The sequence below is a fragment of the Mirounga angustirostris genome, unplaced genomic scaffold (assembly GCF_029215605.1).
Source record: "Mirounga angustirostris isolate CCGP_5_RB_7025 unplaced genomic scaffold, mMirAng1.0.hap1 SCAF_9, whole genome shotgun sequence".
In the NCBI taxonomy this organism is placed as follows: domain Eukaryota; kingdom Metazoa; phylum Chordata; class Mammalia; order Carnivora; family Phocidae; genus Mirounga; species Mirounga angustirostris.
Window position 1 is genome coordinate 41875095 of NW_026991717.1, and position 20383 is coordinate 41895477.

A 20383-nucleotide genomic window follows, 5' to 3' on the forward strand; every position below is an offset into this window, starting at 1 on the left:
TTGGCCCCTGGGATTGTTGTAGGGTTGAATACTGATCCAATCCTGGCCAATCAACACTTTTTTCCCCCAGGAATTTCTCAAACTTGAATTAAGAATGTTAGTCCCTTTCTAGCAGTAGAAATAGTCAGATGCAAAACTTAGGAGTGCCATATTTCCGGATATATGAAGAAAGCCAGTCTTGTTGCACATGGCTGGCTTAGTTGGAAAAGCATGAGCCTCTTGACCTCAGGGTTGTGAGTTCAAGTCCCACAATGGGTGTAGAGGTTATTAAAATAAATACATAAAATAAACTTAAAAAAAAAAAAGCTAGTTTTGTTAGAAACTGGAGACAATGCAGCAGGGGAAGCAAGGAAAGAGCAAGAGAATTCTGGTGAGGCTGAAGTTCCTGCTTCCAAAATTTCCTAAAGCCTCAGTTTATCGCTCCCCCCCGACCTCCCACCTTTTAGTTTCACTGTTCAGCCCTTTTTTGGATTCCTTCAGCTAATTCTTCTCCTTCACTTTCGCCCAAGCAAGTTCAGGTTGGGTTTCTGTCCATTGCAACCAACAAATCTGGATAACATACATATCCATAGCCACAACGAGACTGGACTGCCTGCTGATCTTGAGCACACTTTTGCTTATGCTGTTCTTTGTGCCTAGAATGTTCTTGGTTCCCACATGTCCCAAACTAACCACTCAGTCTTCAAGGCCTCATTTCTCATGCACTATCTCTGAACCAACCTGCAGGAATTAACCTATCCCTTCTCCAAGCTCCCCGATCCTTTAAAAGGAGAGAAAATTTACCTTATTGTACTCAGAACTTTCTAACTTGTATTATCGTTACTTATACATACACCCTCTCTACTATTTTCTTTCCAGAACCAAGATTTGCCTTGTTCATCTTGTTCTCACTGTGTTACCACAATGTCTGGTGTGGATAGTATATAAATGTTAGTTCTCTTCTCTTTCTCCTTCTCCTCATTGTAGTCATGCTTTCTTCCTGTAGCTTCACTTGCTTTCCCCAGCACCAATATTCCATTTCCTGCTGCCGAGTGAGAAAATGTTCATCTGTGTCTGCCCCAGGCAGTTGTGTTTTGATGAAATAACACCAACAAACTGTTGTAAAAAGAATTTAATTCGCCTAAAAATGGTTATTGCTTTGTCAGCTTAAGGAACTAGTGAGGGAAGTTGTTAGTGCTGCTTAGTTGGTGCTTTGTCCTGGTATATGTGATATTTCATTTAGAATATGGATTTTAAGTGGGAACCCTGGGAACCCTGGAAGGCTTGCATTCAGCAAGAAGGGACTCCATTTCCAAAAGAACCACCTGCCAATCTTGTGGTCCTATTTTTAGTATCCCAGCTTCCCTTCAAACCTCTTTGGTAGATCAATTATTCGTTAGCGTTAGGGAGAAAAGAGGTAATGAGTGTGTTCTCAAATGTCGATACATTTAAAAATTCTAGGCAACTTCTGTGGCTTGGAGGTTGGTGTTTTGAGAATACGTTATTATCAGAATATGTAACTTTTCATATTTAGCTGTCAGCTTCCCTCTCAAATTCCACCACCTGGATGAAGTTCTCTCTGTCCCGAAATCTATAGTCTCTTTTCTGAGTTCTGAGAATATCTTTTTGCACTCTCTTTTAGTTTGCATCATACTGCTTTTTACTGATGGCTGTTCTTTGGTACAACAGGTCTTTGTCTTCCAGAATAAATTTAATTGGTTTTTGGGTTTGGCCAATTTTAAATCTTACCTGTACCCAGAGAAAATTATAATGGTTACACTCTGTTTAAAGGATGATGTATTCCAGAGGACCTACTAAAATACCTATCATGCATCTATACATATCAAGCTATAATAAACATCTTGCCCTTCCTTTGCATCTGACTTCTTTGGAGGAACAATAGGGTAAACAAATTTCAGAAGCTAGGCACCCAACTTTACAATTTTGCTCATTCAACCAATGAAAAATATAGAGGAATAGAATCCACATTGTTGGTTATTTAGCTACCTTTATATAGATATTTATCTCCATCTTTCATTTTCAGAACCCCAGAGGGCATGGACCTACTTTGTACAGCCTGTAGTTTAGCATGGTGTCTTATACACAGTAGGCTCTGATAAATGTGAGAAATGAGTGAATGATATATATACTCTTTTAGAGTTTCTTTGCAGGGTAACATGATTGAGAATAAAGTACTAATAGTCATCTTAAAGTCTTTTTGTAAAGAAGTGGATAATAATAAAGATATTATTACCACAGTTTGGAAACGCCTCTTGGCCTCCGATCTGCAATATTACCCAGATCAGAAAGACTGTCTGAAAGGAACAACTGGGGACCAAGTATGTGAGGTATGTTTCCAATTAAGATACCACTGATTTTTCCCTCCATTAATTCCATTTTTCTTCCAAACTAATGGGTATATATAATGACTCCACATCAAAGACTCTTTTCTAATGGTTTAAGAGATGTGAGTTTTATTAGAACAAAGCAGAATTCACAAGCCACAACAGAGCAACTTGTCGAAGTTGTTTTAGAGTTGATTTACACATCATTCTTCATAAACTGTGCTGGCTCCTCATTGTATGTGCTGTCTTTCCAAAACTCCTTCTCCAAGAATGTTTCAGCTCTTTCCCCGTCCTCCTGCTCAATCCTTCCCCTCATACTCTTGTCACTTACACTCTCCTCACATGGTATTATAATGATCCATTTTCTTCCTATCACCTCCTATTAGACCAGAAGCTCCTTGGGGGCAGGTATTAAATCTCCTTCAACTTAGTATTATTTGGTGCCTTGCAAAAGGGCCTGATCTGTTAAAGGAATGAATGATAACAATGTCTCATTTATATGGCACCTTAGACTTATAAAGCACTTTCCTATGTTAACTCAACTCCCATGATATTCTGAGGCAGGCAGGAAACCCATTATCATCCTTATTTACAGATCTGAGAAGAGGTTCAGAAAGGCTGTGTAACCTAAGGGCAAATAGACTGCAATTTCGGGAGACCAGGACTCATGACTGTGGATTCCTGCTCTAGGAATCTGAACATCGGAGCTGTTTGTTTTCTGAGCCATGTGGCAAAGGCAAAACAAACTTATTCCTTGAATCCTTTTAACTTTCTGCCTCCACACTTTACTCCTCTCTTGGGTCTTTTCACTTCTGACTTAGCCCTGCTGAGATAGGGGAACTGAAGGACTCCATAAAAATCTGCTTTTTGCTCCTTTTCCTTCTACTCATATATACATATATGTATATATGTATATATATACACACACACATTTTTTAATTTTTAAATTTTTTTTTTATTTTTAAGTAGGCTCCACACCTGACCTGGTGCTTGAACTCACAACCCCAAGATCAAAATTCTCATGCTCCACTGATTGAGCCACTTGGGTGCCCCTCCTGCTTCTATTCTTGCTAGGACCTGCACCCCCACTTTACACAACCTCATAATGCAAATAGTGTATGTCCTCCTTGTAAGGGACAAGGAGTTAATGATTTCTTTAGAATAGATTACATCTAAGGAAGGGCCAGGTGAGAATGACCAGAGGAAGCTATCATCTGTGTATTCCAGACCACTGGTGCTAGACATCTCAACGCCAAGACCCCCTGGCTCCAAGGAGTAACACATGGGCCCTCGCCTTTGTTCTAATGGGTTCTTGGATGCCTGAGAGGACATGTACACCAGACTACAATCCTCTATAAAAACCCCAGATCCTGAACAGATATCTGGAGAGACTCTCTCTCCTTTCCTTTCTGAGTCTCCCAGATACTCTATCTGTACCTGCCCTCTATACCTTCAGTAAACATTACTTTCACCTCCTGCTGATTCACATTTGATTTCTATCCTGCACACACAGGCAGGGGCTCTCTTGGCTGGTCCTGTGGGACACCCTGTGGGTCCTTGGTCCATCACTACTTTTTATTTAGGAGGCACATATTTCCTATATGCAGTTGAAAGGAAAAATAAATGCTCTTCTGTTGATTCTCCAGTTCCTCTCTGCCTGGGACCTCCTGGCTGAGGTGTGGGATTGTGGAATATGTGGCATGAGGTGGGGATGATGTCCATGTGTGGGGAAAGATGTAGCTGACTGGCATGACCACAGTGCACTGCTCAGAGGACTTTCAGGGCAAGGGCCAGCAACTGGGGACTCAGTCATGGCCTTGAGTTCCGTCTATCACCCCCTCCCAACTCCAACATTTTTCTCTAGGGAAAATCTGGATAAAATGAACTAGTAGAGTTGGGAGAATGATACTGACAAGATTCTAGCAGATGTTGATTTAAATATGAAACAGTGTTGGGGTGCCTGGGTGGCTCAGTTGGTTAAACCTCCCACTCTAGGTTTCAGCTCAGGTTGTGATCTCCAGTCATGATCTCAGGGTTGTAAGATGGAACCCCTTGTCCAGCTCCACACTCAGCATGGAGTCTGCTTGACATTCTCTACCTCTCCCTCTGTCTCTCTTTGGGCTCGCACACATGTACTCTCTTTCTCTCTCTCTAAAATAAGTAAATAAATAAAATCTTAAAAAATTATTAAAGAGCGTTTAGAAAATGGGTGGAATGGTCAAGGTGAGGGTGGAAAGTCAGGGCTTATTTGCTGACATTAACTGATAATTGTGGGCAATTGAACTCAATCATCCACTTGTTCAATTCTCCTTTGCACAGGGCTCTGAGGAAGTTAAGGAAAGGGAAAGGAGGAACTTTCTAAAATGGCCTTTAAAATAAGTAAAGTCTTTTTTCTTGAAAAAGAATGGGTAAAAGCTGTAGTTTTACAAATCCGAGATAAATGGAATGTCATGGGATGCTTGAGTGGCACAGATGCCCACATCATCAGCAAGTTAAAATGAGAAGGACAAGGGAACTTGTTGGCTTTGTCTCAGCCTCACATGCAATACCCAGATCATAAAGCACAAGCACCAATGACATAACTCCACATATACCCACTCCCTCACATCTAGTTACCAGAAATATATAACACATTTCATATGTAGAAACTTAAAAGTTAGACACATAATGAGGCCTACCACTTAATGAGTAATTAGTATGTGCCAGGAGCTTTATGGATGTTTTACTCCTCACGGGAACCCTGTGATTAATAAGAACTAACTTTGTAAGTTGACAGATAAGAACAGAGGTTTAGGGAGGTCAAGCAACTTGCCCAAGGCCATGCACCAGGTAAGTGGAACTCCAGAATTCTCACGTATGTCTGATAGTGATCTTAGGCTAAACTGCCTCATATATATCCAATTTAACCACTGGCAAGCACTCCCTCTTCTGCCTGTATCATAATTTTTTACGTGAATGACACGTACATGGCTTGTACGTTGTGCACTCCTCTTATGTCCCCAATTAGATTGTGACTTGTGGAGGGCAGAGACCGGCTCTAGATCCTCACTCAGTTACCCAGTAACGCAGTAGAATATATTGTAACGATGGACATCAGGAAGATGGCTAGAAATGTGGGAGTCCAGAACTAAGAAAAGATACAGAAGGGAGAAGACAGGAATATTCTTTCAATCATTTAATGAGCACCTGGACCAGTGTTAGTGCTGGGTGTACAGTGATGATGGCCAAGCCTGTTAGCGTTCCCACCCTTCATGGGACTTCCTCGCAAAGGTCCGGGTCATGATCAAGGATGTAAGGCACCCAAAGGACAATTTACTTTCGTGTTCCTCAGAGGGGTGGCAGGCCCCAGCATCTGCAGGGTTCTAGCAGTCCTGCAGCGCAAAGACATGAATAAGATAGAAGTGTGTCAAGTGACACGCTTTTATATGATTGTACTTCACCGGCCAGAGGTCTAGCGCCGGGTGTGAAGGGAGATAAAGAGCGCAGAGCCGCCGGCGAGAGTCCGATATAAAGGGGTGTGGCCGCCCCGCCTCTGCTGCCAGCTTTTCCACGCGTCGCTTCCTTTGGCAGCATCAGGACTGCGGGCGGTGGGGTCTTCCTCGCCCGCTACGGGGAAAACGGGGAGCCCTGGATGGCCCCTAACTCCTCACCGGCCTTTGTGAAACGTCTCCAATTGTGCCTCATAAGCGGAGTCCGGCCCCTGTGGACGGACGGGGCTGTCTGGACTCCGCAAAGGCTGAAAGGAGAGGACAGCGCGGTGGCGGGTCGTCCCCAGAACCTGTCAACACTACACCCCCTCCCCCACCGCCCCCGCCATTAAATCTCCTTCCCTTCTCCCCTCCTCCCGCAACCCCGCTCTGGCGCTCCTCCCCCTAGCCCGTCTGGCCTCCCGCGCAGGGCCTGGGGGGGCGGGGCGAGCGGTCAAGACTGCGCGAGAGTTCCGCCAAAATCCCGCGAGACTTGCCTGCCGCCGCTGCCACCGCCTCTTACGTCTTCCCCTTTGACAAGTCGCCGCTGCTGCAGCAAAAATAAAGGACGCGGCCGCCGCAGCCGCTGCCGAGCCGGGCTCGGGTCGACGGAGCCGCGCCCCACCCTCGCCAGCTCCGGGGCCGCGTACGGTAACGCCTCTTCTTCTGCCCTCCTGGCCGCCTGTGCGTGCGCCCCGCGGGCTGGGCAAGGCCGGCCGGGGCTGTTCTCGGGCCGCGGCCGAGCCGGGGGCCGCTGGGGTCCCGGGTGGGCGGCAGGCAGAGGCCTGAGGGAAGCTTCCCGGCGCGGTGCAGGGTCCCGGCCTGCCTCTCGCAGCCCGAGCGCTTACAGAGCTCGCCCGAAGGGGTAGAGGGACCCGCCCCTCCGGCGGCTTGCTGTACTTGCCCCTCGGGAGTCGGGTCTTGACCTTCTCCCCCACCCCTTTATCCGCTAACTAGGGCCCCTCCCCCCGGCCGGGGCTAGGATCGGGGGACAGCGGCCCGACTCTCTTTCGGAAGAGCCGCGACCCCAGTGCCTCCCCCCCGCTCCCGTCGCCGGCCGCCTTTTGAGGGGTGGAGGTTGGGACGACGTGTCTTTCTCCTTTCCTCTGCTTTTGGATGGGGGCAGCTCATCATCAGGCAAACCTTTCTCCAAATCTCCCGCCTCGGTAGTATAACAGTTTATAAAGCCTGTGCTACCAGGAGGGGAGATGGGATGCATTGTTTAGTCTGTGGGTGAGATGAGGATGATGATGACAAGAGCTGTCCCAGGGAACATGGTGAAACCTTTTCTGTGATGGGTGGTAGGTTCTTGGGAGACTCGAGCACCGGAACTGCTACCACCTTTCCCAGGAGGTTATATAAAAGACATGCTGTCCAACCCAGAGAGCTGTGAGCAGGGACACAATTTGCCTTAATTTTAAAATAGTGTCTATAGTTCTGTAGAAAATACGGATAATCAGAATTATAGGAATACCAAATCTGAACTAACTCGTTCTTGTAATTCCATTTTCAGAGATAGCATTTCATGGTTACCATTTTGGTGTGTTTCCTAACAGACACTTAGTTTTTTCAGATTGTCCTTGGCTCATCATTAATTGGGACTTCCCCTATTCTATATATATTTCAAAATGATTTGTTTTGAGTCATTTTGGCCCACTTGATTAAAACTGGTTACTTGTTCATTATCACTGGCTGTACTCTGTCATCTCTAGCTCTTTCATTGGACTCTCCTCCAAAATGATTGTTAGATAAATGGTTTTAAAAATCAAAAGTTAAAAAATTATTATCTGCTTGAATGTAGTACATGAGTGTTTTTACAGTTTTTCCTGTGGTGGGTGCTGAAAAGGAGCAGTGTTTGTGGAAGGCAGACTATGATTACTCACAGTGGGAAGAAACCTGTTTACCTCAAGGTTTTATAACATTGATTTCTATTGGTTATTTTTAGACCAAAATCGTTATGTGACACTGTTTGTTATAGTGCCTTTGTGATTGGGATGGGATGGATACATGCCTTTGATTATGTAGGTTTCTATGGTGTGAGTTTTTACAAGCAAAATTGAGTGGCCTAGGTGTCTGTATGTACACACACATATAATGCACCTATACATGGGTTTTATCTTGGAAGTGAGTTAAAATGTATTATTTGAGAAAAGAAAGCATTAGGTAGGGCAAAGAATAGTCTTGTAATATTTCTCCCAAATTATATGACAGGATTATATGGCAGAAGGAAACATCTAGGGAGGTTGGAAATCTGGCAGCTTTAAAAAATTAGGATAGTGTCATTTGTCTGGGGTTGTCATTGGAATGGATTAAATGACCTATTAAGGCCTTTTGTAATTCTGAACTTTTATGAATTTTGCTTTTCCTAAGATTCTGTTATCACTTTGCTTCTTAAATTTCTAGTCATGCTGTTTACATGTGACACTTACCCATTCATTTGCTGGTCATGTATTCCACTCCCAATGCAGGAATCCTGGTGGTGCATGAGAAGAAAGCAAATGTAAATGGGTCACTTAGTCTATTAATATAAACATTTTCTGCAGATCCTATTTGATTAAAGGAATTTCAAAGACTGTGTTCTTGATTGGGCTGGATTGGTTATTAAAGGATGTAAATAATAAATAGCAATCGAATTCTGATGTCTCGAGCGTTTCTTTTTTTAAAAATTTATTTATTTGACAGAGACACAGCAAGAGAGGGAACACAAGCAGGGGGAGTGGGAGAGGGAGAATCAGGCTTCTCATGGAGCAGGGAGCCCGATGTGGGGCTCGATCCCAGGACTCTGGGATCATGACCTGAGCTGGAGGCAGACACTTAACTGACTGAGCCACCCAGGCGCCCTCAAGCATTTTTTTCCCAAAAAAGACAAAATTCCTCCTTCTTAGTATTAAAAAAAAAAAAAGAGAGACTTGATACATTGAACAGTTGATCTTTTAAAATTCAGATTTTCAGTAAAATAACAATAATGAAGACCTTGTGGTTTGGTGTGTGGAGAGAAGTTCATGTTAGGATAAAAGCAAATTGACTTGTGAAAACAAATTTTGAATTTTATAGTTGAACAACTATGTAATGATAAGTAAACAACTTACTATAACCTGTTAAAGATAATTTTTTTTAATTGTAAATAAAACTTTGGTTTAACAGACAAATGAAATGTGTTGTTATGGGCACATACTGCAGATTATCATGATGTTGAAAACAACAAATTGGTCACATCACTTAAAAAAGAAGTTTGCAAAGCCAGTAAAATCACAACAGCTAGCAAATTTTTTTGACTAAAAAAAAGTATAAGGGAACATAAAGTAGCTAATTTACTTTTTAGATGCCAAATATGATTTTTATGATTTTAGTTTTTTCTGCTGTCACTTACTCGGTCCTCTAAATTAATCAGAATATTAAATTACAGATGAGATCCCTGAGCAAGGAAATATGACAGTTGGGTAAGATGATCAGTTGATGGATTTTATTTACTTTTAACTGTTTATTTTGAAATAATGTTAGACTTAGAGAAATGTTGCAAAGATAGTACAGAGAGTTCCTATATAATATTCTTCCTACATCATCTCCTGATGTTGACAATTTACATAACCATAGTACAATGATCAAAAACAGGAACTTAGCTTTGGTATAATGCTATTAACTAAACTACAGACTTTATTGCAGTTTCACTAGTTTTACCCCTAATGTCCTTTTTTCTGTTCCACAACCTAATTCATTGCATTTAGTTGTGGTATTTTCCTCGTCTCTCCCAATCTGTGATAGTTCCTCAGTTTTTCCTTGTCTTTCATGATCTTGACATTTTTGATGAGTACTGTCAATTTGTAGAATTTTTCTCATTTTGGGTTTGTCTGATGTTTTTCTCATGATTAGATTTAAGTTATGTATGTTTGCAAGAAAACCACAAATGATGTGTCCTTTGTGCATCATTTTAGAGGGTACATGGTGTTTATATGTCTTATTGCTAGTGATGTTTTAACCTTGATTACTTTGTTAAGGTGGCCTCTGCTTTGTTTTCTACTCTAAAGTTACTCTTCTTCCTTTTGATACATACCTTGGGGGAGATAACTTTGAGACTATGCAGATATACTGTTTCTCCTCAAACTTTCTCCTGCTGATTTTAGCATGTGTTGATAGATCTTGTCTGCAACAGTTATTGTGGTGTTTACCTAATGGTGATTTTATATTTTCCTCTTTTTTTTTTTTCCAACATATTATTGGAATTTTTCTGTTAGGAAGAGATATCTCTTTCTCATTTGTTTATTCAGTTATTTATGTAATTATAATCTCATGGGTATTTGTTTTATTCTACATCTTTTAACCCAATAGTATTTTTTTATTGCTCAAATTGTTCCAGCTTTGGCCATTAAGAGCCTTTTCAAGTTGGCCTTCAGTCTTTTTTGAGCACTTATATTCTGGTATCATAGGCTATTTCTCACTCATGTTGTATCTTTTTTTTTTTTTTTAAAGATTTTATTTATTTATTTGAGAGCGAGAGAGAGAGCATGAGAGGGGGAGGGTCAGAGGGAGAAGCAGACTCCCCGCCGAGCCGGGAGCCCGATGCGGGACTCGATCCCGGGACTCCAGGATCATGACCTGAGCCGAAGGCAGTCGCTTAACCAACTGAGCCACCCAGGCGCCCCACTCATGTTGTATCTTTCCTTGTACCAGTCCTGGAATCAAGAGCTTGTCTAAGGAACTCTAATTCTTTTTATTGGAGAATAGAATATAAATCAAGATCTGGATGTTAGGTGTACTCATTGGAGTGTCATTGCCTCTAAGCCCTCAGAGGACAGTGGTAGGAAATATAGGAATATATACTAACTCTCCCACACATATAAGTGAGCGTGTGCACACACACACACACAATTTATTTCTATATTTATCTTTCTATATATATTAAAAACCATGAGTTCATATTGATAGCTTCTAGTCTAGTCCAACACCACAAGGTTCATTCTAACCTTTACTCATTTCTTATTTGTAACTTTTTTCTAATAGTGAAAACCTGGCTCTCATTATCTGTAGACGATAGATCATAGAGATAATAGATCATATCCCACTTGTTCACTTTTATAATGCCCATCAAGTAATTACTGATTGCTAACCCTTTACCCTTATGAGAAACGAATTTGGTAATTAGTGTACAGTCTTTTTTTTTTTTTTTTGTCTTTAACCTCATGGTATCTAGTCAAAATATTATTTTCCAAAGTTATTTAGGTTAGTTCTTTTTTCCCCCCACACTTTTAGTGTTAGGTTATTCATCTGTAATGCAGTTTGGTTCTTTTCTTACTCTTTGTATTCCATTTTTGGTTACCCCTCAATCCTGGTTGATTTAGATTATTTATTTGGGTATATGAAACATTACTACTATTACTAAACATTACTACATAAAAAGATACAGTCAGAAATGTCACTCCTTATTCCTACTACCTGATTCCCACCTCCGTCCCTTTTTCCCCATCTGTTTTCCTTGCCTTTTAGGTAACTAGTCTCTTTAGTTTTTTGGTTTATCCTTCTGTTACTTCTTTTGCACAAATGAACAGATTGTGTGTGTTTTGTTATATTCCTTTCTTTTTTTCCTCATGCAATTTTAATTGAGATACAATTAACATACCACAAAACTTACCCTTTTAAAGTGTACAATTCATTGGTTTTTTGTGTATTCACAAGGTTTGCAGCGTTGGTGGTATAGTGGTGAGCATAGCTGCCTTCCACAAGGTTGTGCAGCCGTTACCACTAATTCATTCAAGAATATTTTCACCACTCCAGAAAGAAACCCTGTATCCATTAGCAGTCATTTCCCATTCCACCTTCCTTAGCCCCAGTTAACCACTAATCTACTTTCTGTTTGTATGAATTTGTCTATTCTGAGTATAATGAAATGAAATTGTATAATCTGTTGACTTTTGTGCCTGGCTTCTTTCACTTAGCATAATTTTTTCAGTGTTCATCCATGTAGCATCTGTCCGTACTCCATTCCTTTTTATGGCTGAGTGATACTCCAGTATATGCATATATCACATTTTATTCATGCATGTGTCATTTGGTGGACATTTGGTTTTCCATTTTTTGGCTATAGTGAATAATACTGCTATGAACATTCATGTACAAGTTTTCATGTGGACATATATTTTCAGTTCCTTGGGTATATAACCTAGGCATGGAATTGCTGGGTCGTATGATAACTCTGTTTAACTTTCTGAGGAACTGCTCAACTGTTTGCTTTTTCCTTTCTTTCTTATATGAAGAGTAGCATCTTATAGATACTCTTTTGCACTTTATTTTTTTTACTTCTGGAAATCACTGGATATCTTGGAAATCACTCCAAATTAGTTCACTCTTCTTAATAGATATTCTTCATTCTTTTTTACAGCTGTACAGCATTCCACTCTGGGGATTTATCCTAATTTATTCAACCATTCTTCTATGTATGTACATTTAGGTAATTTCCTATATTTTGCAGTTATAAACAGTATTGTGGTAACGGACCTGTGCATATGTATTTTTGTATTGTTAGAGGTGTATCTTCAAGGTAGATTTCTATAAGTGGGATTGCTGGGTCAAAAGTTGAGCATGCAGGAGTCCCTCTATGTCTGCAGTTTCTCTTTCTGTGGTTTCACTTACTGGTGGTCAGCAGTGGTCCAGAAGCAGATGATCCTCCTGAAATATAGTCAGAAAGAAGGTCAGTACTAGCCTAATGCTATATCACAGTGCCTAAGTCATTCACCTCACTTGATCTCATCATGTGAGAGGCATTTTATCATCTCACATCATCATAAGATTGAGTAAAGTACAATAAAATATTTTGAGAGACCATATTCACATAACTTTTTTTTTTAAAAGTAGGCTCCACATCCAAAGTGGGGCTTGAACTCATGACCTTGAGATCAGGAGTTTCATGCTCTATCGACTGAGCCAGCCAGGCACCCCTCAGATAACTTTTATTACAGTATGTAGTTGACCTTTGAACAACATGGGTTTGAACTGCCTAGGTCCACTAGGCAGTACTTTAAATGTATTTTCTCTTCCTTATGATTTTCTTTTCTCTAGCTTACTTTATTGTGAGAATACAATATATAGGGGCACCTGGGTGGCTCAGTCATTAAGCATCTGCCTTCGGCTCAGGTCACGATCTCAGGGTCCTGGGATCTAGCCTGTGTTGGGCTCCCTACTCCACGGGGAGCCTGCTTCTCCCTCTCCCACTCCCCCTGCTTGTGTTCCCTCTCTCAGTGTCTCTCTCTGTCAAATAAATAAATAAAATCTTAAAAAAAAAAGATTACAATATATAATGCATATAATGTCCAAAATATATGTTAATTGGCTGCTTACGTTATCAGTGAGGCTTCTGGTCAACAGTAGGCTTTTAGTAGTTAAGTTTTTGGAGAGTCAAAAGTTATATGCAGATTTTCAATTGCATGGGGTATTGGTGCCCCCAACCCCTGCATTGTTCAAGGGTCAGTTATATTGTTATAATTATCCTATTTTGTTATTATTGTTGTTAATCTCTTACTCTGCTTAATTTATAAACTAAACCTTATTATGGGTAGGTATGTGTAGGAAACAACATACTATAATATATGATTTGGTACTATTTGTGATTTCAGACATCCACTGGGGGTCTGCCCTTTGGATAAGGGGGGACTACTGTATGTAGTTGTGTTAGATATTACAGAAGTGTACTCATTTGCATTCCCACTGGTAATGTATGAGAACATCTGTTTTCCCTATAACCTCACCAACAGAGAATGTGTTGTGTTATATATATATATATATATATATATATATATATATATATATATATATATATATATATATATTTTTTTTTTTTTTGGCAAGAGGGGACTGATTTTTAAAAATGCTCTGTAGTCATTTCAGTACCCTGAACCTGTTGTATAGGGGCACTTAATGCCTGTTGTTGGTAGGTTCTTATAGCTTGAAAATGAAATAAATAGTCCATTAATATTACACTGATAGTTGTAGGTAATTATGTGCGGTGAAAATCAATTGGAATGCATTTCTGATCTAGCCAGGATTGCTCATTGAAACATTTAATAGGAGTTGCTGCATTGATTCATAATACCCATGCTCTGAAATACTTCTGGAGTTTAACAAAGGATAACTGAAATTGTAAGGAGAATATTCTTTTCTCCAGAGTACGTATGATCAAGTTTTGGTTCACAGTATATGCCAGTTATTTTGAATAGGACACACAGTACATACTGAAATCATGGTGATGGCTGTATCTGGAACCTTTTATATTTCCATAAGAAAGAAGGTTAATCTGAAGGAAGATGAAATGAGAGTTTACAGTTCTGGATTAGGATAATCTTAACCAGATTTTAGTGGGACCAAGATACTAAGGCAACATGAAAAACATCCCCATTTTACAAGGTAACAAGTTCAGCCCAGCTGGAGATTGAGGTTTTTTCCCCAGAAAGAATATTCTTCCAAGTGCTGGGGACACATTAATGAAAACACAAAGATTCTTTTTTTTTTTTTTAATTAAGTATAGTTGGCACACAATGTTACATTAGTTTCAGGTGTAGAACATAGTGATTTGACAGGTCTATACAAAAAAACAAAAAATCTTGCACCAGAGGAGCTTACATTCTAGTAGTTTTCTGATGAACGGTGTTCTTAAGAAAAGATGCTGAGTGCTGATTGTGAATGGAACCAGCAGAGGTCTGTGTAGTCTTAAAATAAAATTACTTAAAATAAAATTTTGTTGCTATAAAAACCCCAAATGACACTTGATTTTACTGGTTACAAAGAGAAGACCATGAAAAGTCATAGAGTGGTAACTTAACATTGTTCACCGGTGAATCTCTTTCTCATTTTAAAGGATTCCTAGTATTAGTAGTAGTAGTACTATTCCTAGTAGTAGTAGTAGTAGAGAATAATAGTAGAGTTTTTTTTCTCAGCTGGGGTTCCATGAGAGAACTAAACGCTCTAGGACATTTGGACAGTCACTGTATGTAAAGAATTAAGTTCTCTCCAGTGCATCTAGAATGGCATTAGGTATGTACCATTCTTGGGAGAATTGAGAAGATACTCACTCCAATATTCAGGTTCTCTGGTTTATTTATTTTTATTTTTAAAAAATATTTAATTTATTTATTTGACAGAGAGAGACAGAGTAAGAGAGGGAACACAGGCAGGGGGAGTGGGAGAGGGAGAAGCAGGCTTCCCACTGAGCAGGGAGCCTGATGAGAGGCTCGATCCCAGGACCCTGGGATTATGACCCAAGCCTAAGGCAGATGCTTAACCAACTGAGCCACCCAGGCATCCCTGTGATCACTTTTTTTTTTATTTGACAGTGAGAGATACAGCGAGAGGGAACACAGGCAGGGGGAGTGGGAGAGGGAGAAGCAGGATTCCCACTGAGCAGGGAGCCCGATGAGAGGCTCGATCCCAGGACCCTGGGATCATGACCTGAGCCGGAGGCAGACACTTAACGACTGAGCCACCCAGGCGCCCCAAAGTTCTCTGGTTTAGATGATGAACTTCAGTTGAGAAAGGTCATTGTCATCGTCATTGTAGTCAGATCTTTTTTTTTTTTTTTTTTTTTTTTCTAATTTGGCCACTTGCTAGCAGAGTGATGTTGGACAAGTCTTAGCCTCTTACCTTTCTGATCTGTAAAGGTAAGAATAATAATAGTTGCTGCATCATGGGGCTGATGTGAGGATTAAACAAATCTTTCCAGTCTACGTTTATCTATTTTTGTGACTTTAAAAACTCGCTATGCTGATTGACTTCCACATTTATGTCTTCAGCCCAGACACCTTCCCTGAGGTCAGTGTTAAGAGTTCATCTGCTTATTTCATATTTCATTGACCTTCTGATGGGCATCTCAAACTAAATTTGTACAATAAAGAAGGTGTGATTTCTGTCCTCATCATTTCCTCTGAATCAGCTCTTAGTAAATGGCTGGACCATTCAACTAGTCACTCGGGCCAAAAGCCTAGGTGTCAGTTGTGATTTTTCTCTTTTCTTCATACCCTATAACAAGCCCAATAGCAAAACCTCTTGACTTTATCTTTTGAATATCTTTCTAATCTGATCATATATCATCTCCTCCTTATAACTTTGGTCTAAACTACCATCATCTCCTGCTTAGATAATTACAGTAGTCTCTTAACTGGTTTCCCTGCTTTCTCACTTGATCTCTTAACAGTCTGTTCTCCGCTTGTAGATAGAATGATCTTTTTAACGGTCAGATAGGCCACTCCTCTATTTAATACTTTACAGTGACTTCCTTCTACAATTAAAATAACAACCAAATTCCTGATATTGGCTTAAAGGCACTACATGATGTAGTTAATCCCTGCCTACCTCTCTCTGTTCATTCCACTTGTGCTACACTGAACTCCTTATATTCTTTGATCACGACAGGTACATTCTCAGGGCTTAGTATTTGTTCTTGCTTGGCTCAGAGTGCTCTTCCCTCAGGTCTTTGCACTGTTTCCTCCCTCACATCATTCAAGTGTTTGCTTAAAGAAGAGTTCTCAAAGTTTACCTCTTCAGGGAAATCGTCAGTCATCACATTATAAAAAATAGTGATCATCTCCCTTCCACTCTCCTTGTCTCTTTTGCCTTTTTTTTTTGCACTTGTGCTTCCTGAAATTTAATGATTGACTTGTCTACTTGTTTATTATTTGTCTTCCTCACTAGAATGTAAACTCCATGAGAGCATGAACCTATATGTCTTATTCATTCCAGTGCTTCTAAAAGTCCATGGTACATAGTAATCCAGGAATGCAGCTCTAGGAACTTGACCGTGGAGTAAAATTGTCTCTAAATTAGATTAAATAATTCTACCTTTTTAATGTTTCGTGCTGACGGAGCTAGTTTTTTTCTTTTAAGATTGATTTATTTATTTTAGAGAGAGAGGATCCCAAGCAGGTTCCATGCCCAGCACAGAGCTGGATGTGGGGCTTGATCTCACGACCCTGAGATCATGACCTAAGCTGAAATCAAGAGTCTGATATGCTCAATCGACTGAGCCACCCAGGCACCCCTGAAAGAGAACTATTAAATCAGTTAAACAGTGTGATTTTTTTTTGCGTTGGGTTCTCACATGTGAAATGTTAAGATTTAGAATTTATAACATTATCAAGAGCATATAATTGTGCATAGGATGTGCTAAGTAATATGTAAAAAATTAACTTGGAGTTCAGCTCTTGTGGTTGTTCTCTAATTATAATGGTAGTGATGTTAATAGAATAGTAATATTTCCTCTTAACTCTGGCAAGCTATTTGTTCTCACTTTAACCTCTTGATTTAAAGTCTGTTGATTTTGATTTTGCGGGGGTTATACATTGTTGTCCAAGTGTTTTGGTTTCTTTTAAGCTTAATATAGCCACGTTTATAGAATCTCTTTTAAGTTTTGCCATGTTTTAAGACCTTTCCTGGTGTTAGTCACTCTACTGTAAAACTGTTGGGTCATGGGCAATGGGCAGTTTTATGTGATACAATTCAAGTAAGCAGCTTTGCTAACTGATAGTATTAGAAATATAGGATAACCTAATACAGAACTAGAAAGATTATATTGTCTATGTGTTAATATAATTGAAAAGCAAAAGTGTCTTTTATAGAAGGTATCATTGAACTTTCTTATACAAACAAGTATCCAGTCATATATAATGAAATTTTGTCAGTAATATGGTCATAGTTTCTGTTTTCTCAAAATTGTTCATTCTTTTAAAAAGAGGGAATGATGGAGAATGATGGAGAGATTTATGGAATTTGTGAAGGTGGTGTGATGGAGTAGACAGATGCACATATAAGGAATAATACTGGGTAACACTTATTGAACGTTTACTGTGCACCTGGTATTGTTCTAAGTACTTTTATTATTTTTATTTATTTTTTATTTAAATTAAATAAATTAACATGTGTTATTGGTTTCAGACGTAGAGGTCAGTGATTCATCAGTCTTATATAACACCCAGTGCTCATTACATCATGTGGCCTCCTTAATGTCCATCACCCTGTTACCCCACCCCCTTCCCTCCAGCAACCCTGTTTGTTTTCTATGACTAAGAGCTTCTTATGGTTTGTATCTCTCTCTGATTTCGTCTTATTTTATTTTTTCCTCTCTTCCCCTATGATCCTCTGTTTTGTTTCTTAAATTCCACATATGAGTGAGATCATATGATAATTGTCTTTCTCTGAAACTACTTTTATCTGTTATTTAAACCATGGTTAAATCTGGTTGAATTGTTAATTATTTAAACCACATTTAACCTGTTTATGCTGCGGAGAAGGAAATGGAAGTACAGAGAGGTTAAGTAACTTGCCCAAGATCACACAGCTAGTAGGTGGTGGGAGTGTGAATTAGAATTCTGTAACAAAGGGAGGTGTTGGCAAAAACTGTTGGGGGCAGAGTATGGAAGTGGCGAGCCTCAATGTGATGGTTTTGGTTGATCTAAAATCCTATCCCACTGGGGCGCTTGGGTGGCTCAGTCCATTGAGCATCAGACTCCTTGATTTCGTATCAGGTCATGATCTCAGGGTCATGAGATGGAACCCCACATCGGGGCTCCGCACTCAGCAGGGAGTCTGCTTAAGATCCCCCCCCCCCATGTGCACACATGCACACGCTTGCTCTCTCTTTCTCTCTCAAATAAATAAATCTTTAAGAAAAATACAATAAAATCCTACCCAACTAATATTTGGGCAAGACCATTCTACATAGGTGTTGAGGAACTCATTGTGACAGACAGAATTTAGGTGCCACATGTTGCTTTGAATTCTTAAGGAATGTTTCTAGTTCTGTTCTGCCAAAGAGGGCGAATAGATGTTAGACGAAAACAGTAATTGGTATAAGGATTGAACATTGCTATAGAAAGGTGAATATTAGTGAATCTTCATGCCCTGGAATATGAAGTTTTTCTTGGTAGACCTTGAAACCTAATGATATTAAGGAGCAAGTTTAGTCTGCAGACTGTCTAGAGTGCAATCAGGTAGTGAAATAGTAATGACTTATATTTGTGTGTGTGCGCACCTATGTATACACACACATACATATTTGTGTAGTGTACATGGCTTCTAGTTTGCAAAGTAGAAGGTAACCATTTTCTCAGTTGATCTTCATAATACCTCTGTGAGATAGACAGGGAAGGTATTCTGATATTTGACAAGCTTCCACAGAGGAGAGAGGTAGCTTTGAGGAATGAGCCCTTGAATAACCTCTAATTGCTAGACCTTCTTTTATTAGGTTCTCTATTCATAAAGGGGGTTGCTATTTCTTTGCTCAACTGCCAGAGTGTGAGTGGTGGACTTCTGCGTTGTTGTTGTTGTTTTTAATGTTTTATTTATTTGAAAGAGAGCACAAGTGAGCAGAGCTGAGCAGGGAGCCCTACGTGGGATTGTGACCTGAGCTGAAGGAAGATGCTTAACCGACTGAACCATCCAGGCGCCCCTGGACTTTTGCATTGTATGGTTTTAATGGGCTTGATCTCTTAAATAGGTGGTTATAAATTGCTTAACCTGGAAGCAGAAGATAACTTGGCATGATGATTGGGCAAAGGTGGCCTGTTGTAATTGGCATGTTCTTAATGTTATACTGAAAGCCTAGCTGTTTTTAAGAAATATAAGTTAGATTAAAACTGTAATTCTAATTGCAACACTATTGTAATGTTTTTAAACTAATATTTTAATGAAAACCTTCTACCAGTTAGGGTGCAATAATGTTGATGCTTTTTTTGATTGTATTGTAGATTAGGATAGAGGTAGAGTGCTTTACCTTTTTGAAGTAAAAAAACCCCAGTTTGGTAGCTTCTGAAAAGGCTAATGTGAATGTACAGCAGTAGTGAAATGCTGATAAAAGTTCAGTAGGTCCCTTCTTTTTCTTGTTTATTTTGGAAATATTTTGAATTGCTTTGGTTAACTTAAATTGGTCTTAGATATTAAGAGGGACTTTTCAAAACTCTTTATTAAAGTCAGATGCAAATTCACAGAATCACTTCACTTTAAAGTAGTTGATGATTGACAAAATGTGATTTTGTTTTGCAAAAATCTAAGGAATTGCTGAATATTTTGTATTCTTAAATTCTTATATCTTTCAGTTCTCAGTGTTACTTTCTTTTTCTCTGGTGCTCTCTTATAACTGCCTCCTTATCACCACCCCCTCCCTCTTGGTCTGCCATCTGTTGGTTTGGCTCTTTATTTCACAGTAGGAAGGCAGGGAAGAGTTTTCGTACACAAGATAAAACTTGTTCTTTTGGAGCTTAGTGAACTGGTGCACTTATGCAATTAAGTCTGCTGATGATAAATTCTAGAAGTACCATAGGCCACTAGGACTAGAAAGATAGTGATGACTCTGCAATATTGTCTGCAAGTTTTTTGTGACTGTTGCTTTATTTAATAAATAAAAACTAAAAAAGTATACTGAAACACTATATTTTTTTCATAAAAAGCTATAAACTGGTTAGATAGAAACAGGCTTGCAAATAACAGTAATTATATAAGAGAGTTTAGCATGTTGAATAGTAATGAAATTCATGTCAAATGATTTCTTATAGTACTTTATAAATATAATTTGATCATGGACAGTTTATATTCACTTATGCCTGACTGTGCATTAATCTG

The 20383-nt window shown here is 39.6% G+C and overlaps 1 protein-coding gene across 10 annotated transcripts in view; it reads left to right on the forward strand.

Moving 5' to 3' along the window:
- The first annotated feature begins 6292 nt into the window (after positions 1 to 6292).
- Positions 6293 to 20383, forward strand: part of HERC1 (HECT and RLD domain containing E3 ubiquitin protein ligase family member 1) — a 190223-nt gene continuing 176132 nt past the window's right edge. For 8 of the 10 annotated variants that reach the window (XM_064570326.1, XM_064570331.1, XM_045899900.3 and 5 more), the window contains exon 1: positions 6293 to 6442. The gene's annotated coding sequence lies outside the window, so the exon portion shown is untranslated. Of the gene's footprint in view, positions 6476 to 20383 lie in introns of all 10 variants that reach the window. The other 2 variants (XM_064570327.1, XM_064570328.1) reach the window with 2 other exon arrangements.